The sequence below is a fragment of the Musca autumnalis genome, unplaced genomic scaffold (genome assembly GCF_047663935.1).
Source record: "Musca autumnalis isolate F117 unplaced genomic scaffold, ASM4766393v1 scaffold_2, whole genome shotgun sequence".
Lineage (NCBI taxonomy): Eukaryota > Metazoa > Arthropoda > Insecta > Diptera > Muscidae > Musca > Musca autumnalis.
In genome coordinates, this window is record NW_027411755.1 from 87,995,189 (window position 1) to 88,020,393 (window position 25,205).

General features: G+C 34.5%; 1 protein-coding gene and 1 long non-coding RNA gene across 3 annotated transcripts in view; one reads left to right on the forward strand and one right to left on the reverse strand.

The window, feature by feature from the left end:
• Nlg2 (Neuroligin 2) overlaps nucleotides 1-25,205 on the forward strand; it is a 652,897-nt gene that overhangs the window by 124,473 nt on the left and 503,219 nt on the right. For both annotated transcript variants that reach the window (XM_073968160.1, XM_073968161.1), the window contains one exon: nucleotides 18,566-18,734. The gene's annotated coding sequence lies outside the window, so the exon portion shown is untranslated. The remainder of the gene's footprint in view (nucleotides 1-18,565; nucleotides 18,735-25,205) is intronic.
• LOC141392930 (uncharacterized) lies at nucleotides 11,933-14,537 on the reverse strand. The gene is made up of 2 exons (XR_012409915.1): nucleotides 14,283-14,537; nucleotides 11,933-14,198 (listed from the first exon to the last, which is right to left on the reverse strand). It is a non-coding gene; the product is annotated as an uncharacterized lncRNA (long non-coding RNA).

Genomic DNA, 25,205 nt, shown 5'->3' on the forward strand with positions numbered 1-25,205 from the left:
GTCACATTTCATAGCATCAATGAAAAATAATAAATGAAACCCGGCCATTGATACAACGAAGCATTTTGATTTCAGTGTAGTGGCAAATGACAAACGGCATTTTATCTAAGTCGCCAAACTTAGATAAGTTTACCGACTTTGATAAAATGATCAGATCAGCAGAACCGTTTTCACTTTTTTCACTATAAGACTATTGTTTAGTTTTATCAGTTATTCAGTGAGTATGCTAGATGTGGGCATTCTAGTTCACTGGACGGATCGATCTTTCTCGTTCACTTTATCAAAAGGAACTAGTACCTTAATATCATTCCTTCGTTCCGTATAGTTCTTTCGTTCATTTCACATTGTGACTCAATCGTTTATTGTTCAAATCGCTCCTTTTGTTCAATCCTACCTTCACATGTCATTTTGTGTAAAACTCCGCCGTTGTTTACATGTTAAATGAATAAAAACATTTTTATACATTACTTTATAAATTTCTGAAATTTGTGCGATTTATTAAAGAATATTAACAATATTTGTACATGTTTATAGTTGATGAAAGCGAGCTTTTTGTTTTATTATAAAAGGAATAACATTAATGATATATGAGGCAATTTATGATCTCCTTAAAACACTTATGTAAACGACTGCACGTTGTCGTAACAACAGAGAATAATGAATTCAAACGAGAGCTATGTCAGCCGTTGTTTTACAAAGGGACATTACTCTCCCATCAATTCTCTCTCATTTATTTTGGGCACCAATGCTTTAAAATCCATTTTAAGTTTTTTTCCATTTTACATGTTTTAAAGTTTTGCTTTTTTACGGGAACACATACTTGGTTTTTATTGAAAATCACACATCTCACAAATCGTACAAACACACGCATTGTCAATAACAAACAAAACAAAATTACAATACCCATGACAAGGACGTACGAATCCGTTGAACAAAAAGAGCAAGAGGAGTGAATAGAACAACATATACAAATGTAACGAGTTGAACGAAAGGAACTATATAAGCGAACGAGTCGGATATCGTTCCGATCGTTCCAGTCTCGGAATAGTTCCATTGAACTAGTTTGTTCCGGTACTGCACAACTCTAGATTATGCATCTACATACATGAGTACGCATACATTAGCTTGTTAAATCCCCTCGACTTTGTTAGATTAAGCAACACTTTTTGTTATGCCTTTTAACCTAATTTTCCTCTCTGGTTTTGAAGACTATATTATGGAGTTGTTTGCATTATATCTGCTGCATGTAAAGCTCAAATATATGTATGTATGCACATACAAGTTTTAAGGTCTGGAGTATTGTGAATGCTTCCATGAAAGGTGGGTGAGTAGTGTCTGATATGTACTTAAATATGTATGTACATACAAATGTATGTATGTTTACATAAGCTGGAGATAAAAAATGCTCTACTCGTTGTCTTATATTGTCGTATATTATTTAACAATCACATACATACTTTCTCTAACACATTCATACCACATGATTAATTTGATTTTTCAACGGCTTTGTTTTTGATGCGTCACAGTGGTTGGGTTAAGGACAAAATGTGAAATCTGTTATCAATCGCAGGGATTTTGTCTTTCTGTTTAATAAAAAAAGAACAACACACTGTTCTAAGACTGCATTGTGCTTGAGCAGAAAGAAATTGAAGAAATTGTATGCCGACATCTCTCTCCCATACTATGTCTATCACATTGCTTTTCTCATATATTGCTTACGTACACATATACCATTGTTTTTGTTTCTGTTTTTTTACATTGTTATGGTTTTGGTGGTTTTCTTTTGAAATTGAATTGTCATTATAATGAGTGTGGAAATGGGTAACGAATGAATTATTATGGAGATAAATTTAATTTGTTAACAATGAGCCGAACAGAAGAGTACTCTTGAACATATGAACGTACATGCATATTGCTGCCATAGATCTGTAAATATGTGTGTATTGCTACCATTTCTTTTGCTTGTGTGAAAGGATTTTATGCTGATTTACAAATGTTTTCTATATTTCCATATAAAATAAATGAAATTAATAATAAATGTTTTCTATACTTGTTAGTTGTGTAATATCGTAATTTGAATAAAGAAGAAAGACATAACAACTCTAGGATGGCATATGCATGTCAATCACAGGATTATTTTAGGTTTGTGCAAATAAATGAAAATAATTGTTGTATAATTAGAAATTATTATGCATTAATTATATGCAGATATAATAAAAATAATTGATTGTTTTTTAGTGAATTACCACGTTTTTTAACTAATTTTCGTTTATATATATGGTTTTTGAGAAAGTAGTATAAGTCGACTTTAATTTGTGTTTATATTTTATTTATACAACTTATTTTTTCCTTTGGAAATGTTGGGCGTTCCTCAAATAAGTAGTCACTAAAGGACGTAACTGCTTAGTTAACTACTTATTTTAGTGATAAAAAATTTCCACATAATTCGCGCGACATGCCCTTGTTAAAATAATGTGTTAGTAAGGGGTTTTATAATGAGGATTTTACTTGGGCAGCCTCTATGAAATTCCGTTTATTAAAAATTAACTTAGGATTTTTTAGAATTTCGTGACATTGGAGCATTTATATTAACGATTTGATTAAGATTAAAAAATGTTGATTGTTTGCGGATGAGTTAGCAGAAGGAATGGACCCATTTAGTACATTTTGGAATTTTTTGTAATTTATGACGTCATTCCTTTCGACAGTTATCGGACCAAACAGCCATTTTATTTGGTCAAAATAGGATTTTAAGAGATACTCGAAGCATAGATTTACCCGCTCAAGGGTAACAATACTCGAAAATCTCTTAAATTGCACTTAAACAAAAATTTTAAACTTTTGTGAAAAATGTACCAGAAATAGTTGTCCGATATAGTCTAATTGGAATTATTAAGATGTGCAAAGTATTGACCAAATTGACTCACTCCTTATCGAGCCACCAGCAATTTTTGTTGGTCAACGTAGGAATATCATATCACTTTGGAATATCATATCGCTTTTAACAGGGCCACAAGAAGTACCTTTGGTAATTATAATCTTAAAACGATGCTCTATGAACACTTGTGAGGGAGGTACCCGAAGGTGTTGTCGTGCTCATAAGTTATTTTAGTTGGGCCGACAGGGTGGCTAGCTCCCAAAAAAACTGTGCCGTCAGGATAACCTGCTCTAAACCATTTCAAAAACGACATGTCCTTAAACTGCATTTGTGCGAAAAAAAATTGTGTGAGAAGTACATATATGAACCTGATCTGTATCGAGAGCTTAGTGCGCACCATTTTAGTGCAAAATTTGAATTTTTGACTCTAAATTGACTGAAACAAACATACCTTTGACGTCTAAAACCATTATTTTGAAAGTCGTAGGTGGTCGTAGGCGTCTTTTACAGCTTTCGGGCAAATTCTCAGGAAGTGTGGACTTCCCCCGAAATCTCTTGTACCGTTGTAATTGGAACTGCGAGGACAAGCTGTTGCAAAAAAACTCAAGACGAGTCGAAAGTAGATCTTAAACTGCACTTTTCCGAATGTGTTGAAATTTTTGTGTGAGAAGTATCCGAAGGAGTGGACCGATATAATCCATATTTAAACCTGACAGCGACACCTCCAAATAATAGTATGCTAAGTCTAAAAAGTGAGTTTTGCAGGAGAAGCTCTCAAAGTTTGGAAATTTTTTTGAACTTCAGTACTATGCTAAGTCAATATTTGTTTATAACTTCTGTTCGGATTGATTGTAAAAATTTACACCAAGTTACAGATGAGTTATTTTGCTAAAAACAATACCCGAGGAATCTAGTATCTAAATACAAAAAATTGGCTGCAACTACTTGCCCCTTTCGATTTTACAGAAAGATTATAATGACAAGAGGTGAATTTTTAGAGGTTTGGCTCGAAAACAAACATAATTGTATTTAAACTTCAAAACTTTCATGTTATCCTGAGAAATTTACAATATCGGAAAATCAAGCAGATATTGAACTACAGTCACTAATTGATCACACATTATCTCGACTTTGCGCTACTCAATCAGTGTTAAATATACTTGAATCCTCTAAACTAAGTGAAATTAATGCAGGTTTTAAATGGGGTTGCGATGGCGCTGAACAAGTCAATTATAAACAAAACTGTTCAGCAGAAAACCAATCCGAAAGTAGTTTGTTTTCTATATCAGTACTTTTGCAAGTAAGTTCAAAAATTGGCAGAAAAGAAAAAAATGGAAAAATCCAACTCGGAATTCAACCCGATATTGTCGTCCTATTAAGCTCGTATTTGCCAAGGAAACACGTGAACTTATTACTAAAGAGGTTCAAAATATTAACAGCCAAATTTCTAAATAACAGCCAACGCTAATTCGAAATGAAAGAATAAATATTAACATAAGCAGTACGCTTGTTTTATGTATGATCGATGGCAAAGTATGTAATGCATTATCGGCTTACAGATCAACTCAGGTTTGCTATATATGTGGTTCAAAACCAAGTGAAATGAACAATGTACAAGCTAAAAAAATAATAAATATTTAATTTTAGTTTTTAAATGTTTTGATTATTTTTTTAATTTTCATGTGCATTGTATCTTTTTTTATTAACTACTTCAAACAACAAATAAAAATAATAAAAACAACAACAAACTATATTTTTATTAATCTTTGAGAGTTTTATAATTTCATTTCATGAGCATAACATATTTTATTACACATACGCCCAAAAGTGGGCGGACCACACCCATTTTTTCATACAGCATTTCTTACGAATTGGGGCTATATGTACCAAGTTTCACTTCGATATATCTTTTAACACCACAGTAATTAATTTTGGCCACCTAAAATTGGGAAAAGGCACACTTGCGTTGGAAGCCCACGACACACAGTGGTTCAGAAATCGATTTTCCTGGCCAAAACACCAATTTTTTGTCGTCACCGATTGTTAATTTCTATGATTCGATAGCAAACATATTGGAACTAAGGAATATAAGAAGGTATGGGCGTGGCGTATTTCTAAAGACGAACATTTTTTCCAATTTTGGAAAATATTTAATTATATTGTGTTCTGTTAGGTATCCTACACTTAGAAATGTTTTATTAAATTACCGTAGGGTTTACACGAAGAGAGCTATTTTATTTTAGTGAATAAATATCTAAAAGGTCGAAGAATAAAATACAATATCTTATTAAATTTATTAAAATTATATGGGCAAAATGTGTGTTTTTGCTTATTGTTTTCCATATTAATTAAAGATTTGTAAACAAATGGGAAATTTTAAATATATGAGTTTTATGAAAACCCAATAAACATTTGTTAATATGTGAATAAATCTCAATTAAAAAAAAAAAACAATATTTCAAAAAAAAAAAAAAATTAAAAGTTGTTTGTATTTTTTTAATGTTTTGTATTTTTATAGGTTGTTTATTGGTGTTTGACCATTTTTAACACATTTGAACATACCCAGCAAAAATTCGGATCCGTTAGTTATTACGTAACCCATTACAAAGTAATGTAAACAACCTTCTTTTCGCATTACAAGCAATTTGAAAAGTAATGGGTTACTTCTTAAAAAAATTAGAAGGCAAACCTACTTACTTTACTCGTCACTAAGTAATGAGAACGTTGGTACAGTGTGTGTGTGTCCGACTATAAATCCTAGGGTTGTGTGTTCAACGCTCACCGTCGGCAAGCGAGTTTTTGTTAATTAAAAAATAACAGTTCGTAGTGGACATGTGTACTGCACATTTAAGTTCTTAAGCAACCCTTAATATTCGTGTGCGTGGCACAGTGTGTAGTGTCTTTGGCTAGAAATCAGAGGGTTAGTTGGTTCAACTCGGATAGACAGCGAAATAAAATAAAGCAAGATAAAATTAAGAAGTGTGATGAAATTAAAAACAAATTATCTACATCGCTGTTCTAAAAATATAATTTTTTCACTTTACTTTTCACCTTTTAGTGGCTACAAAATAACTAGTGAGTACGACATGCCCTTGTAAAAATAATGGGGAAGAAAGGGCTTCATGAGTAGTTACGGCTGCCAAAAATCCCTTACAAAACCCATGATTTTGGGAGGACTTTTTTGCTGGGTATGAAAAAATTCAAAAACACTAATTTTTTGATGCAAAATATGAAACAAATTTAAAATTTTAACTATGACCTTGAATTCCTTTGAAACTACTAGACAGAATTCGATCTATTTGATGCATCGGAATGCTGATTGTGTTATCTGTCGAAAAAAATATGAAAATATCTCTATCCGTTCAAAAGTTTCATAGTCTCGACCAGGAAAAAACTATTCTGACTCGAAGTCAATCCGCCTCATTCCGTTATCAGATGTTGGACTATGTGTACTATATTTACCGAGAGTTGGACCATTCTCCTTTCCAGATTTTGCATTAAAACCGCCTTGACTACGGTGGGGGCATGGGCGTAGAAGAAGTTAGCTTTTATTCCAATTGTAGCTAGTCTTTCATCCACCGGGGTCAATCCGAATCCTCCGGCTATCGGAAAATCCATAGCCAACTTTAAGTTTGTCTCATGGCAGTTATGGTATGATACACCACCATTAGATGTTGATATAGGTGGTGTGGCTTTCTTCATTGTCCATCGTACTTCTGGTATGGCAGAGTTCGTAAATTTCAATGGTGATCGACAACTATAGATGTTTATTGTTGGCCTGACTAATTTTAAGTTTAATTTTAACTTTAAAAATCAGTGTTTTTATTTTAAATTGTTTTTCATTTATCAAATATCTCGATTGTCCTCGACAATCATCATCAGGTATCTGTTGCAAAATACCATGTATTAAAAAAGATGAATATACTTGTATAACACAAACATTACATTATTTTAGGAAAAAAAAACGTCTATACGACTTTAACGTCAAAGCTAAACTAAGTTTTCTTTCGTCTATGCTTATGAACTAGATTCCTGTAAATGTGATCACAGTGGTCCGCATCACTTTTGTAATTCATTCTTTTGTCGTTAGGTATATCTTTTATATGTAGCATCTCTAGTGTATAACGTCTCTTGTAGTTGTTTTCTTGAGCTAAAATGTCGACTTCTTTAAAATTGGACAACTATTTAGTGATTAAATTTGGGGAAAATATGAACGTCGTCACTTTTTAGTCCAATTTCTATTTAAAAAAAAAATTGACAAAAATTTGCAACAACTCAATACTGAGTTGAAGTTGCGTGTAACTTTAGATACTCTCTTATTTAAGCATTTTCTCTTGCATTGCTTTTCTAAGTGGGGACTTTCAAGTGTTTGTGTATGTGCAAGTATCCAGTTCATTCATCAAATCATGGTAGAACAGAGAATACACTCGTTCAAAACATACAAATCGTCACCGTAAATGCCCAAACACGTAACTAACAAAAGCATAAGTTTACAGGATTAAATATTAAATAAAAAACTGTTTTATAGAATTTCAGTGTTATGAGGGCGAGTATTTGGACATGTACAAATGGGAGTAAGTAATGAAACCAAAACCTCGGAAACGCTTGGTTCTGGGATCCGTCATTACAACGATACATGCAATGTTTTATCATTTTCCGGAATACCACCCAGCAAAATTTGAAGGAATGGGTTCCATGCGATGACGTGATTTCATGGCATCTTTTGCATTGGTTCAAACGAAGTCGTGAAAGATCCGATCTTTTCATCATCATTTGAACTCATGCAAAGGATGTCGTGAAAGATCCGATGTTTTCATCAGCGTTTGAACCCATGCAATGGCACTTGTGAAAGATCCGATCTTTTCATCAGCATTTGAACCCATTCCATCGAATCAATAGAGATGAATTTTGTGTTTTTAGTTATACACATTTTTCTAAACATATAAGAGTAATTATTTACAATAGGTTTGATGTTGTCGGAGACTCGAAGTCACAACCAACGTTGTTAAAACTCTCGTGTCGTAATGATAATGAAATTGCAAAGAGTTGGCGAAAATGACATGCCAAAGCATTGGTGGAAATGACATGCTTTGGATCACAAAATGAATAGCATCTTTTGGTGTCCACGCTCATATAAAATTCATCGATGAAGATGCTAAAAAGATGACATGCCAGATTACTTTCACCCATGATTGAATGGCATCTTTGGCATCGAACATTTTGCTGGGCCATTTCATGAATAGGATCGTTATTTTTGAACATAGAAGCTTGAAAATTTGCAAAAAAAATCTACTTTAGTGTTATGTATTATATTCAATCAAAAAACGAATTTTGATTTTTTGGGAGATACGGCTTTGGGCATTTATGGTGACGAAATATGCTTATTGCTCGTAAATCATAGATTTTCAACCCATATCATGCATTGCTTGTTTGCTTGGTTAGGCTCAATAAATGTCCTCCTACATCTTTATCTGCTGTATATTACCTTCATTGCTTTAAGAAAATAATCTCATCAAATCTATTTTATCAATTGTCTCTTGACTCGGTTCATCTCACACCTGAATGATTTTAGGGTGGTGGGCGAAGAATTTATGTAATTTACTGTTAAATGGTTTGAATGGAATTTTTGGAAATCAAAGGCTAGATTGATGACACCCAGCAAAGGGATTAAATAGGACTTACCTACAACAACTTGTACGAGTATTATATACCTACTGAAACCTTAAAGGTAAATAAATTTCAATTGGTGTTTATTTAGGCAAGACAAGAAGAATAATGATTGCAGGTAATAAAATCGGAAATTAAGTATGGCTACTGGTGATGATGTTGGTGTAAACGAAATAATCTATAATTGAATTAAGTCGGTGAATGGATAGAAATGAATAAATAGATTTTGAACAAATGGAGACCAATATTTAAAAAACAAACATCGTTTTATAAAATAAACAATTGGCAAAACATTAAATAATATAAATATAGCAGACATCTTTATAAATAAAAATCAAATGTCGTTCGTTGGTAATGGCATCAGTTGAATACGGCTGGACCGATTTGGATAAATCTTTTTGTGAAATATTCGCCATAACCCGACTTAGGTTTTTACAAAACTACAAAACTTTTCTACAAAAAACTACCGATTTTTCTGAAATTGTCAGGGAATGTACCGGGATGGCCCCCGGTTCAAATGGGCTACACATTTTGTTGAGTTTCGAAGGGGGCGGGGTACTACCCCTATACCATACTTCTTTAAAAATGCTATACGGCTGAACCGATTTTCCTGAAATTTTCAGAGAATGTACAGGGAGCACTCGTGGTGAAAATAGGCTATAAATTTTGTTGAATTTCGGAGGGGGCGGAGTACCTCCCCTATGTCCTACTTTTTAAAAACGCTATTTTAGCAAAATTGGCAAACGTATCGGTGAGAAAATTAATTTGCGAGGCAATTGTTTTTGTGTCTCCGACCTTAGGTACTCATTTGGGGCGCCCACTTTTTTAAATATGATATATATCCACAACTACTGAACCGATTTTCTTGAAAATTTCAGAGAATGTATAGGGATGACCATAGGTTATATATTTTACGGAATTTCGGAGGTGGCCACCGTGGTGCAATGGTTAGCACATCCGCCTTGCACTCAGAAGGTCTGCGGTTCGAATCCCAGGCCAAGCAACATCAAATTTTCAACGGTGGCAAAATTCCCCCTCAGTAATGCTGGCGACATTTCCTGAGTATATGGGCATGAAAAACTTCTCTACAAGTGGTGTCGTAAGACACGCCGTTCGGACTTGGCAATAAAAAGTAGGTCCCATATCATTGAGCCAATATGAATCGGCGTGCACTCATTGATATGAGAGAAGTCTCCCCTTGTCCCATCTGGGATGTTTGTGGAACAATTACACTGTGCAACACGAAAATTATTAACCATATTCTGACACCGCAGTGTGATAGAACACCAAAAATGAGATGACACGTATCTCGCCGTTTTTCCCTATCTCATCAACTTTCGCGGTTATATGCCTCCACAGGTTTGAGGCCTTGATGTAGAAAGGGTCATTTAGTCAGGACTTTATCTTCCATACCGTTAGGAAATTTGAATTTGTCTCGGAGGCAAAGTTGTAGCTCTTGTCTTAAATAACAAAAACTGTGAACACATATATTGCATCAAGCTTCATCTGCAGGTCAAAATCGCCATGGTCAAATTTCTTTTAAAATTTTTTCGCAAGTTTTGTTATACAGCTTTTAAACCGATCAAATTTGAAGCAAACAACCAACTACAAAAATGTACCTCAGATCTCAATAAACATCTTTCTAGAATATACGAACCCTGAAGGAACAGGTCTTAATGGTCAAAATAGCAAAACAATTGTGATTTTTATCCTCTTTTCTCGGCTTCTGCTCCATAGATATTAAACCGTTCAAAATTCAAGAAAACAATCAACCACAATAGTGTAGCAAAGGCTTCAATAAACAACTTTCTGGAATATGCGAAATGTCTATGAACGGTTCTTAATGGTAAAAATAGCAAAAATCTTTTGAAAATGTCCAATTTTTATACTTTTTTCTCCGACTCTGGTCCAAACTACGCAACCGCCCAAAAATTAAGGATACCGTCTACCACAAAGATATACCTATGATTTCAATAAAAAAACTTTTTAGAACATATGAAGATTCTAGAAATGATTCTTAGGGCTGAAATTCAGGAACAATTAAATTTTTTAACATTCCCCCTGCTCAGGTTTGGAAATAACAAACTGTTAAAAACTGACCCCCAGTTTATGTATTTCGAAACGAAAATGTGTGCGCATGAAAGACACCCAAACTTTAGTTTTTGAAATATTATTTCATTTGCTTTTGCTTCAAAACAAAAAACAAATTTGAAATACACACTCAAATTTGTTGGTAGTTTTTCTTCCGCATTCGTTTTCTTATCGACATACATAAACAGGCCCTGAAGGAAATTTGAAAGGTTTGTTTTTTACGGACCTGAACAGGAAGGAATGATCTAAAATAATCGAATTTTTAACTTGAAGAATCGTTCCTAGAATCTTCATTTGTTCTAGAAACTTGTTTGTTGAAATCTAAGGTACATTTTTGTAGTTCACTGTATCCTTAATTTTTGGGCGGTTGCGTGTTTTGGACCAGAGTCGGAGAAAAAAGTATAAAAATTGGATATTTTCAAAAGATTTTTGCTATTTTTACCATTAAGAACCGTTCATAGACATTTCGCATATTCCAGAAAGTTTTTTATTAAAGCCTTTGCTACACTATTGTGGTTGATTGTTTTCTTGAATTTTGAACGGTTTAATATCTATGGAGCAAAAACCGAGAAAAGAGGATAAAAATCACAATTGTTTTGCTATTTTGACCATTAAGACCTGTTCCTTCAGGATTCGTATATTCTAGAAAGATGTTTATTGAGATCTGAGGTACATTTTTGTAGTTGGTTGTTTGCTTCAATTTGATCGGTTTAAAAGATGTATAACAAAACTTGAGAAAAAATTTTAAAAGAAATTTGACCATGGCGATTTTGACCTTGCAGATGAAGTTTGATGGGTTTCATGTGTTCACAATTTTTGTTCATTAAGACAAGAGCTACAACTGTGCCTCTGAGATAAATTCAAATTTCCTAATGGTTTGGAAGATATAGTCCTGACTAAATGACCCTTTTTACATCAAAGACTCTGTTATGTAACTAGTTTGGAGTGTAATGGGGAATGAGGCATACCAAGATGTCGCTGGTATACAACTGCCATTGGAGGAATTCGGTCTAGCTCAGTGGCCACTCCAGACCAGCCATAAACAAAATTGATTCATTTTCACTTACAAAACCACAAAAGGAACGCTTCGCTTTAAATCCACATTATTTGAATTGTTGTTGTTGATATGGGTACCCAAGGTGTTTGTTGGGATACCATGCCCTCCCAATGGATTTTCTACAAAATCCCCAATGAGTCTCATCGATGATGATGACTCCCAAAATTTGCATTGGCTGAACCCTCCTACTACTTTACCTTATAAGAATGTTCCTAAAACATATTTAGGTTTAACAATTATTTTCAGATAACAATTCACATATCAATTTATTCAAGCTATAATCGTTTATAATAAGCGGGAGTATATCGTAGATCGTAAATTAAATCTAAAAATAAATTGTCTTATTTATAGACTAGATGGGATAAAAAAAAACAATGACAAGTTAATAATACAATTTGTTTGTATGTATATACATACGTATGGAAAGATTAAATGAGTCTAAAATGAACAGATGTCCATCCCAGATGATTGTGCCATTGCGCACTTTTTATAAAAGAAGCGAAGATAAATTTTGTAATCCTGATTACTACCTTTTTGAGCTCACGAAGGTTTCAGAATATTTTTGTTTAAATTTCAATCTAAATCCAAAAGTTTTATACTAATTGTTTTTGGGATAGACATTCACAAATCGAAGTTGAAATGGTATCAATTAAGAATAATGGGAAACGGGGTAACATGGAGGGAATATATAATCAAATTCACATCACTGTAATAAGTTTATGATCTAGAATAAATATTGATATAAATATGAGGTATGTTTGGCCTCACGGGAGTCTCCAGAACTAAAGCGGTACTAGTTCAAACGATTTTAAATTTGTACTTCCAAAATTGATACGTACTAAAATCCAAAAAATGATGTTCGAATAATAATCCGGTATGAGATCAATTTATAATTGATCTTAAACAGCTTGAAGTGAATGGCATAAATCGTTTTAAAAGAATGGCCCGAAATTGAAAATCATGGTGCTTAATTTTTCTAATATTCAACGATATATTTTCTATTAAATTTATAAACTTCACTATGAAAACCAAACTCGATGATAAACCAACAAGAAAAGCACAAATGCTGAATCGTACTTAAGATCTCAATTCAAAGACCGCTTTGTGATTTGGAATCCTCTATCCAAAATCCTGAATCGATTCTCAAAGTGGTATAATAAGAGTTAAATCTAATTGGAATTAAATTCACATCAATATTTCTCTCCAATAACAAATCCAATTAAAACTGTTTTAAATCAATTAAAATTGATATAAATCAATTTTAATTTATCTGAAATTGTTTTAAATTACCATATATTCTTTCTGTAATCGATTTCCAAGATTCCATAAATAAATCTCGACTTGATTTTTGAGACCGAAATTAATCACCACTTGGTTTCCATTAGGAACTAATTTTTTTTAATGATTAAAATTTCAGCATTTTCCAAAAAGATTTACATGCCTATCCAAAGTTATTGGTTTTGTACCAAAGGACGTATAAAATTTGGAAGAAGACAAAGCAAACTGACTCATCACAAGTATGTGCAAAAATAGAAAAAAAAGAAAACGTGACTGTACACAATGGTGCGGTACACGCTTACCGTTAGTTATGGAGACGTACCGTTATAAAGAATTCGATAGTTTTATACAAAGTATACTTAGAATGTGTATACACGCTTATGCCAGATAATATTGCATAATACGTGATATATAATGCACCATAATTATAGAACGAGATCGGCTGTCCGTCGATTCTTATGTTGTAGAAAAACTAGTTCTCTTATTCCCCCACCTGTGGTGGAGAAATATGAGAAACTAAATGAAACCAATAATTTACACTAACTGGAAATGTGTACCGTTATAAGAACACTACTCTTGTTACTCTACTGCAATATTTGTGTTATCTCGGTACTTATCTGTAACTCCAAAATGTTTCAGGATTACTTGTCCAGAACGCTCCTTGACTATTCCTATTTGTTTTCATTCGGGTAGTGTACTGCGGTTATCATAAACTGGTGGTTGTGGATGTCATAGTTGATGCATTCGTGCAGCGGGACTGCTATACCATATTGTTGCTTTAAGTTGCATCACTTTTCCACAGTGATGTTGTGACGTCACTCCTCGTTTAAAAACTTGGCAAAAAGGTGGTTATGAAATGGCTATGACTTCGGATTTATGATGGTGCACGTTTAGTATATGTTGTTGGTGATGATTGGCAAGAAACACAGCAATTAATTTTGTCACACAAAAATGTAATGATTTCCGGAAAATTTTAGGCAATGACGGTGGCTACGGCTGTTGTTCAATATTTGAGAGGGAATGTATGTGTGGGCAGGTGTTATTGCCGGGCAAAAAAAATATTTCCCCAATAAATTCGTTTTATGAACGCGGGTGCTTTTACAAAAAGAAAAGCCTTAAATCGGTGTTGAAATTATTTTGCACTGCACTCATGCCTAATGTGGTGGAATTTGGCGGGGAGTGCTGTACCGAATTGTTAATGCCAACCGCCATGTGCCTTTGGTCAACCTGTTGGGTAAAAGCAAAAAAAATTGCACACGCCAATGTTAGTATGCCGGTTTGGCAAAACTAAAAATTCCACACTAAACTCACCCTTTTATTGTTGGTTTTTAATTCCGCATTTATTTTAATGTTCCGTACGGAAAATATTTAATAATTATTCCCGAAGATTAGAATTATGATATTCTCGAACGGGAGCTATTCAAAATGGCGGATTTGTCCAGCAAATTCTTAATTTGCAAATTTTTCCTTATTGGACGACTGGCCGGTTTGCGGGTAAAATTGAAATGAATGCATTCGCCTTCGGCGTTCTTGTCATGCCCGAAGTTTGACATTTCTATTGACAGTGATGCCACATTGTCAAGAAAAATGAACGAAAATGTGTGAAGGGGAACACACGATAAGTGTGTGTGGTGTTGCACACAATCACGACGTCGTATACGCAGCGGCTTACGCCGTTGTTATACAAGGTTAACATAACAACTCAAACCTTTGGAGGCCTATAACCGCGAAAGTTGATGAGATAGGGAAAAACGGCGAAGCACGTGTCTTCTCATTTTTGGTGTTCTATCATAATTTCTTTAAAAATGCTATACGGCTGAACCGATTTTCCTGAAATTTTCAGAGAATGTACAGGGAGCACTCGTGGTGAAAATAGGCTATAAATTTTGTTGAATTTCGGAGGGGGCGGGGTACCTCCCCTATGTCCTACTTTTTAAAAACGCTATTTTAGCAAAATTGGCAAACGTATCGGTGAGAAAATTAATTTGCGAGGCAATTGTTTTTGTGTCTCCGACCTTAGGTACTCATTTGGGGCGCCCACTTTTTTAAATATGATATATATCCACAACTACTGAACCGATTTTCTTGAAAATTTCAGAGAATGTATAGGGATGACCATAGGTTATATATTTTGCGGAATTTCGGAGGTGGCCACCGTGGTGCAATGGTTAGCACATCCGCCTTGCATTCAGAAGGTCTGCGGTTCGAATCCCAGGCCAAGCAACATCAAATTTTCAACGGTGGCAAAATTCCCCCTCAGTAATGCTGGCGACATTTCCTGAGTATATGGCCATGAAAAACTTCTCTACAAGTGGTGTCGTAAGACACGCCGTTCGGACTCGGCAATAAAAAGTAGGTCCCATATCATTGAGCCAATATGAATCGGCGTGCACTCATTGATATGAGAGAAGTCTCCCCTTGTCCCATCTGGGATGTTTGTGGAACAATTACACTGTGCAACACGAAAATTATTAACCATATTCTGACACCGCAGTGCGATAGAACACCAAAAATGAGATGACACGTATCTCGCCGTTTTTCCCTATCTCATCAACTTTCGCGGTTATATGCCTCCACAGGTTTGAGGCTTTGATGTAGAAAGGGTCATTTAGTCAGGACTTTATCTTCCATACCGTTCCTAGAATCTTCATTTGTTCTAGAAACTTGTTTGTTGAAATCTAAGGTACATTTTTGTAGTTCACTGTATCCTTAATTTTTGGGCGGTTGCGTGTTTTGGACCAGAGTCGGAGAAAAAAGTATAAAAATTGGATATTTTCAAAAGATTTTTGCTATTTTTACCATTAAGAACCGTTCATAGACATTTCGCATATTCCAGAAAGTTTTTTATTAAAGCCTTTGCTACACTATTGTGGTTGATTGTTTTCTTGAATTTTGAACGGTTTAATATCTATGGAGCAAAAACCGAGAAAAGAGGATAAAAATCACAATTGTTTTGCTATTTTGACCATTAAGACCTGTTCCTTCAGGATTCGTATATTCTAGAAAGATGTTTATTGAGATCTGAGGTACATTTTTGTAGTTGGTTGTTTGCTTCAAATTTGATCGGTTTAAAAGATGTATAACAAAACTTGAGAAAAAATTTTAAAAGAAATTTGACCATGGCGATTTTGACCTTGCAGATGAAGTTTGATGGGTTTCATGTGTTCACAATTTTTGTTCATTAAGACAAGAGCTACAACTGTGCCTCTGAGATAAATTCAAATTTCCTAATGGTTTAGAAGATATAGTCCTGACTAAATGACCCTTTTTACATCAAAGACTCAAACCTTTGGAGGCCTATAACCGCGAAAGTTGATGAGATAGGGAAAAACGGCGAAGCACGTGTCTTCTCATTTTTGGTGTTCTATCAAACTGTGGAGTCAGAATATGGTTAATAAAACATGACTCAAAAAATTACACACAGTGTTATTATTATTATTTCGGAGGTGGTGGAGTACATCCCCTATATCCTACTTTTTAAAACCCATATTTTCGCAAAACTTACAAACGAATCTTCTAGAAAAATAAATTGGAGAGGCAACGGTGTTTGAATCTCCTACCCTAAGTACTTATATGGCGTCTAAAAACCCGACCACACCAACTTAAATATGTTATATCTCCGAAACTGCAGAAACGATATAAAAACGCAATTTTTGAAAACATACGACCGTATCGTTTAGAAAATTAATTTGCGAGGCAAAGGTGGTTGAATCTCCGGCCCTAGGTACTCATTTAAGGCCTAAAGATCCTACCACGTCCACTTTTTTAAATATGTTGTATCTCTGAAACTGCTGAACCAACTTTCCCTGCTCAAAATAGGATATATGTTTTGTTGAATTTCGGAGGGAGCCGGGGTACCTCCCCTAGGCCCTATTTTTTTAAAAACACTATATTTGTAAATCGTGCAAACGTTGTCGGTTTGAAAATGAATTTTGTACCAAAAGCCCCGACCATTCCATTTTTAAATATGTTTTAACTCCAAAACTTTTAAACAGATTTCCATATAATATTCATATGGTGTGCATGGATGTCCCCTGGGGAAAACAAGCTTTATATTTTGTTGAATTTCGGCGGAGCGGAGTTTGTAAATTAATTGGATAGATAATGGTTGTTGTGTCTCCGACCCTAGGCACTTATTTGTGGCCTTAAAACCCGACCACGCCCACTTTTTTAAATATGTTTTATCTCCAAAACTTCTGAACCGATTTCCACGTCATTTTCAAATTATGTACAGGGATGACCAATGGTGGAAGTAGGCTATATATTTTGTTTAATTTCGGAGGAGAGGGTAACCCTGTGCCCTATTTTTTTGTATATATTGAAAACTACTGACCACGCTCACTCTTTTCAATACATAATTTTTTGAAAACTACTGAACCTAATTTCATGTAATTTTCAGAAAAAGTTTAGAAATGTTCCGTGGTCCAAAATGCTATATATTTGTGGAGGAATTTCGGGGGCCCATTGCTTTATAATCTCTATATTTGCTAAACTTATGAGTGCATCGGCTTGCAAATTAATTTTCGAGCCAACGGTGGTTACGCCTCCGACCAAGAAAACCTATATATTTAAAAATGTCCTTAAATGGTGAGGTTCAACGGTCCATCATCCATGAAAACCTAAAACATATAGATCTCAATAAGCGGGAGAATTCGACTTAACCATTTTTTTTTTTAAACTTTTATAATTATTTCCCTTTAGTAAAAAGGCAGGGTACATGGACGATAATAAATCTTATTAAAATAGAAAGGTTACAGACAAAATCTGTAGATACATTTAAAACCCCCCTCGGTTTGACAATGGGCCGAAGAAGTGAGGTAGAAAATACCAATTTTTTAATTGTCAAACATAAATTCCATAAAAAGTTGTCATTAAAACTCACTTCGACGGGCCAGCAACGCGGACCGGGGTCTGCTAGTTAAATAATATAAAGCTGTCCAAGAAGGGAAATTTGTTGATCTAAGTAGACCAACTTTATATCTTCATTGACATGTGTATTATGTAGATTTCTTATCACCTATTATATTAAAATTAAATTTTACAATAAATTTTGTTCGGTTCAAAGACGAACTCTGTGGATGGTCGAATTAATGAGTTCGGTTATATGTATATCTTTCGATTTGATTTCATACTTTCGCCCATCCTAGACATAATCGAAGCCCTATAATATTTCAATTGCATTTAATTTTTTGCTGAATTTATTTACTGGTGGGAAATTTCATATGAGACAATGAATTAATCAATATTGATTATTATTTACAATTATTCATTCTGTTTATCTTTTCCTGCTGATTTTAGTTTGATTCACTAACTAGTTTTTGTTTTTGCACATTTTAACAAAATTTCATATACAACAATATGTATAATGTGCAGCTTCAGATTTAGCTTCCAACATTCATACATTTCAATTTGTAATATTGTAATCCAACAATTTTTTTCTTGACATGAAATAAACCAAATGAAAAAAATGGTATCCTTGGATAATATTCATACATATCCTTGTATTTTTGTTAACTTGAATACGACAACCATAAACTCAACATAAATAACGTTTATTTGCATATTCTCTGTTCTTGTTTATTTTTTTTTTTCAGATATCGTTTTTGGAAATATTCCAGAAAGAGAAGGGGGACTGAATTGTATTCATCATTAACAATAGATGCATCGTTTTAATTAAAATCCCTTGAATATCATTATTATTGTCATCTGCATTATCACGAACGTTTAGTGTGAATATTGTCAATGACGCTATCGTCATTTATGGTAAGTATTAACACTTTAGCTGTAAGACCCTTACTGTGGCAGATAGCGCAACAACTTGAAGTAGGAACACTAATTATCGGATCTGTTGCATAATGACACTTTTCGATTGCCATTGCTTCCAATTGATTGCAGTAGTGAACGGAATTCGAATTTGAATATTTAAGCTATAATCCAGGAATTTGAATGACGGTTGATTACACTGCAAAGTGATATCACTACTATTTGGATACGTCATTTCTGTAAATGCCTCAATTGTGGCAACAGCTGGAAGATGTCAGTGAGTGCCATGAAAAAGTCATAGAGAGCAGCTGCTCATTATTGAACATTTTATGGATTTATGTTAAGTGGAGAATAGTCAATTCATTTTTTAGAATGCAAGAAAGAGCGAGAAAAAATAAAATTAAAAAGTCGATTAAGGAATTTGTATATTTGGAAAATGGACTAATGGTTATATGATTGCAATATTTGTATGACAATAAAAATATATTCACTAGACTATAACAAAAATTACACGCTAGAACGATGTAGGGGTATTTAACACGACAATAATTTCTTGTTGAGTTCCCGCACGGAAAGATATTTCGAAAGTCTAAAATTGTGTAATTGTGTCTACATTATAGGTCTCTACTAAAAAATATCGGTCTCTATAAACAAAATACCAAAATCGGTGACATGGTCATTGATTCCATAAATAAATTTCAAAAAAGCGGTGCATAATGGTTCGGGAATCGATTTTTGTCCCCACCGAAACCGAACAATTAGATCAAAATATTGGAAAATGTAGGTGACTGGTGCCCCTACAGACGTCAGTTCGGCCATTTTGGAAAATACGTAATTTTTGCAAATTTCTGGAGAAAGTAATAGCCATTTCTCGGAAACTGTAACAGATATTGGTTTCATTTTGTTTCTCAGGGAGGAAGGATTGTTGCCTCTATAAATAAATTTGCAGTAGCGTTTTCACAAAATAAACTGTTTTATTTTTAGTGAAATTTCGTTAAAGTACCCTGTTTTGTATTGTGAGTGTCCTTTTCAGTCCGTATATATTTCTGTACACGTCCCGTTCCGTCCATACAACACTTTTTTAATTTATTTGGAATTACACGGCTAACAATTTTATTTACGCATATGACGTTTTTTTCATATCTGAGTTTTTATATAAGGTTTTTTATTATTATAGTATATTTATAGGAGTTTGGCCTTTTTATAAATAGGAAGATATAAGATAAAACATTCATATTTTGATGCAAAATTAAATAAAATTAAATAAAATCAAAAGTTGAATTTTGGCCTTGAATTCTTATGTAGGTACTGAACCGAATTACCTGAAAGCTAATTGCGTTACATGTCGTACAAAAATTATGAAAATATCTTTACCCATTCAAAAGTTACACATTTTGGACTAGAACAAAAACGATTCTGAACCACTGAGCTGCGGTCTATCCAGAGATCCATTTAACATACAGCGGGTATAATACTCGTAGCTACCTTCGAAATAATTGAAAACTAAGCTGCTCTTTTCCCGTTGTTATGTTTATTACCATTACAAGGGGCGTATGATTTATTTAAAAAAATGTGGCTTATAATACGCTACGAATACACTGTACACAATGGTCTTGAACCATGACCTTTATGATATTTTCGTAGGTTTTACCATTTTTGAGATATAGAAGTTCAAATTGGGACAATGCACTAACTATATCGTCTCCTTATGCAACATGTCATTGTTCTTTAAGGAGCGCCTTAACTAACTTTATATAAAAACCGCTTACACCTGCAAAGTTTTTGCGGATTCTGAAACAGCAATGTTCATAGACGAGAAAAATCCAAAAACAAGAAAACATCGCTGGAGGGATTTTTTAACACATTTTTAGGTTTTCGCGATTTTGCTTGGAAGCCGCAAGTCCTATCGTAATGGGGCTAAAAAAATGTTGTAGCTGTGAAAATTCTCTAGAGGATTAAACTTTCGGATTTGTTCCTAGGTTTTACCATTTTTGAGATATAGAAGATCAGGACACATTTTTAGGTTTTGTTGTTAGGTTTCCACGATTTGCATGAAAACGGTAAGTTTTATCGAAGTGGGACTAATAGTTGTGAAAGTTCTCTACAAGATTGGCTTTCGTAATTTTTTCCTAGGTTGTACGATTTTTGAGATATATAAACAGTAAGTAAATAGTCCCAATTTGAACATCTATATCTCAAAAATAGCAAAACCTAAGAAAATATAATAAATGACAATCTTGTAGAAAATTTTCACTGTTACTTTAGTTCCTTTTTGATAGTGCCTGTAGTTTCCCAGCAAAATCGTGATTTTTTTTTTGTTTTCTTTTTATACCCTCAGCATTTATGCTAACGAGGGTATATACACTTTCATACGGGCAAAATGTGCCTCATAGAAATAATGGTTTTAGACCCCAAGTATGTTTGGACGAAATGTGTTACAGACAATTTGGAGTCGATTGAGCAATGTCCGTCCGTCTGTCTGTCTGTCTGTCTGGCTGGCTGGAGCGCACGATAACTCTCGAACGGATGAACCGATTCGGCTCAAATTTTGGCTTTCGTAATATTTTGCCCAAACTTAGTTTAAGTTCGAAGATGAGCTATATCGGTCCACTCCTTCCGGTACCTCCCCCACAAAAGTTCGAAAATGTTCGGAAAATTTGTGCGCGCGATAACTCTTGAAGGGAGTTACCGATTTGGTCCATACTTTGCCCATCGTGGAGCGTGTACCAGACTTAGATCAGGTTTTAATATGGACTCAATCGGTCTACTCCGTCGGGTACCTCCCACACAAAAATTTGGAAAGGTTCAGTTTAGGACCATCTCGCGAATCGCTTTGATTTTTGCTTTAGGAACTTGTACCCAGCAAAATTAAATGGAAGTGATTCCATGTGAAATCATGATTTCACTGGTTGTTTTGCATGAGTGCGAAAGGAGTCGTGAAAGATCCCATCTTTTTCATCGAATTTTCATGAGTGCAATTGAAGTCGTGAAAGGTCCGATCTTTTTCATCGAATTTTCATGAGTGCAATCGAAGTCGTGAAAGATCCGATCTTTTTCATCGAATTTTCAGGAGTGCAATTGAAGTCGTGAAAGATCCGATCTTTGTCATAATATTGTCATGAGTTCAAATAAATTGATAAGTAACCGCACAATAAATTATCAAATACTCATATACCCGAATAATTGTGTACTTGCAAAAGTAATTGTTAAAATGAAAATAAAAGTCAGATGAAAGTGGTCGATAGTGGCAAAATGTATATATTTTAATTAAAAATACAATGTAAATTGATATAAAACAAAAGAAAAATATATTTTGTGTTTGGAAACCTGTTTCGTTTTGTGGATATTAAAAAGAAGTATGAAAAAGACCCGGTCTATAAATCACGAGCTTCCCCAGCCGACCAACACCGATATAGTAAAACATATCGAGCTGCAATTATTGGGTTGGTTGGGCCATGTTAACAGGATAGATAAAGATGCCACCGGCATATGAATACGAGCCATTTGACGTTATGCGACCCGAGGGAACAAAACTCCAATGGAAAGATCACGATATCACAAAACATGGCATGCAAAGTGAGAGAAGCAAAGTAGAAGATCGGTAAAATAAGTATAAAAGAGACCATAACGTGGTAACTATTACAGGATAAGCTTTTTCTTTTGAAATAAAATAACAGAATTCAAATTTATACTAGATTTCCCAAACGATGAGCTCGGTTCAGAGATTGACACATAATTTATCGAATATTGGAAAAACGGAACCCCCCAAGTTGAAAGAAGTATCTTGCAGCCATCGGAAGAGATAAATATGATATTGCAGATTAATATAATATATAATTTTGAAAATTACATACAAAATAAAGAAAAATAACATCTGGCGATACAAATCATCTGCGCATTGTATTCTTATTAATTCAACAAATTACATAATTGTATTGCGAATTTTATTTCTGATTGGCAAAAATTCGGATCCAAAGCATTGGTGAAAGAAGCCATGACGATGAACTGGTGCAAGAAGCCATGACAATGAACTGGTGCAAAATGTCATGACAATGAACTGGTGCAAAATGCCGTGACAATGAACTGGTGCAAAATGCCGTGACAATGAACTGGTGCAAAATGTCATGACAATGAACTGGTGCAAAATGCCATGACAATGAACTGGTGCAAGATGCCGTGACAGTGAACTGGTGCAAGATATCGTGACAATGAACAGGTGAAATCAGGTGTCACTCCCTTGTAAATTTCATCGGTGATTCACCTAAATTTGCACCTATGACAAGTCACTTGCACCTATGATTCAACTCATGATCTGTCATCGAACATTTTGCTGGGTATTCACTGCCCTCCATACGACGGTATAAGTTTCATCAGGGGCAAGTCCATACTTCCTGAGAAAATAGCCTGAAAGTTGCAAAAAACCCCCATGACACCGTGTGAGGAGGTTGGAGGGCAAAATAACTCTCGAACAGGTCTGCCGATTCGGTCCAAAGTTTGGCCTTAGTAATATTTTGTCCAAACATAGTTAAAGTTCGAAGATAAGCCATATCGGTCCACTCCTTCAGGTACCTCCCCCACACAAGTTCACAAATGTTCGGAAGAATTGTGCGTACGATAACTCTTGAAGAGAGTGGCCGAATTGGACCATACTTTACACATCCTAATATATCTACAAGATATAGATCAGGTTCAAATATGGACTATATTTGTCCACTCCATCCGGTACCTCCCACACAAAATTTCTGATACATGTTCAATTTAAGACCTGCTTTCGAATCACTTTGATTTTTGTTGAAGCAACTTGCATTCGCTGCCTCAATTGCGATGGTAAAAGTTGTTTCAGGGGCAAGTCCATACTTCTTGAGCAAACATCCCTGAAGTTGTAAAAAACCCCTATGGTACCATATGTAGTGGCTGGAGATCCATTCTTTTTAGTATCTCCTCCGCAAAACTTTTGATCTTTAATCCTAATGAACATTTTTGTCAGTTCAAACGCCCAAAATTTTTAAAACTCCCTAAATACATGCATTTTTTGGGAAAAAATTGTTTCAATATACACAGGCTGAGGGTATATCTCTGTCGGCAAAGCCGACTGATACTTTTTTACTTGTTTTTTTTTATTTTTGTCATTTATGAACATTGTGGTTTCCGAATCCGCAAAAACATCCCAGGTGTAAGCTCCTTTCACTTAAGGTTGGTTCAAGAGCACCGTGTGTGTGTGATTTTTTTAAGACGAGGATTATAAACCGCATTCTGACAAAGCAACATGATAGAACACCAAAAAAAGAGAAGACACGTGTCTTACCGTTTTTTCAGTATCTCCTCAATGTTTGCTGTTATGGACCCCCAAACGTTTAGTGCCTTGATTTTCAAAGGAATAAGCCTCATGCGAACCGTTTGGAATTTTCACTTTCTGTCTGAAACAAAGTTGTCGCTATTGTCATATAGAATAAAAAAACTTAATTTTCAAGGTTAAAATCGTCAAGTAATAATAATAATAATTGTTCCACAAACATCCCAGATGGGACAAGGGAGATATTAAACAGTTAAAAATTCAGGGAAACAATCAACTACAAACATTTACCTTAGATCCCAATTAACAACTTTCTGGGTCATATGAACTCGGTAGAAAAGGTTCTTAAAAGAAAAAGTAGCTAAATAATTTTTTCTCTGGTTCTGTTGAATAGACATAGAATTCCAAAAAAGTAGAATTACAATAAGTTACGGAAGATATATCTAAACGATTTTCAAAACCAGTAAGGAAAATATCTCAAGTGTGCGGGCTTGGACTGAAAATATTTAAGGGAGCTAAATCTAAAGCTGAACCAATAAATTCAGTATATATAGAGCGAAAAGTTTGGGGTAGGGGCATAGTTAGCTTGCCGCAAAAATACACCTGATGGGTACTCTCACCAAGAGCGAAACATGTAGTGTAGTGGTTTGTGATGACAATTTTTCTAACATTCTTTTTCATTTACAAAAACCTTCTGATGATTTAGATCGTCTCGAAAGAGATACCCAACAAAATTAAAAATCAAGCTAGCTGACCCAGGCTTAACAAACGTTCCAACATGAAAATAGTAATCAAATGGTTGTTGTTGTCGCTTTCTAAAAATAAGTAATCCCAAAACTAGTGCAGTAACATGTTACTACTTACTTATGGGAGACAATTGCAATTGTGTGGACATAAACTCCGCCCTGCAAAAAATCGTAAATAAATAAGATTGTTAGTGCTGGCAGTACCATCTGCCTTAAAAAATCCGTTGTATTGCAATTTAGCAATAAATTCAGTATATATAGTCAAGTTGAACACCGTGTCCGTCCGTCCGTCTATCCGTCCATTAATTGTACGCACGCCGCAATTATGGACCAATTGTCACAAAATTTTGTGTGGAGGTCGGGTTTAGACCAGAATAGAATTGGTAATGATCGCAAAATATTAAGGGGATGAAATGGACCAAAAACAATATT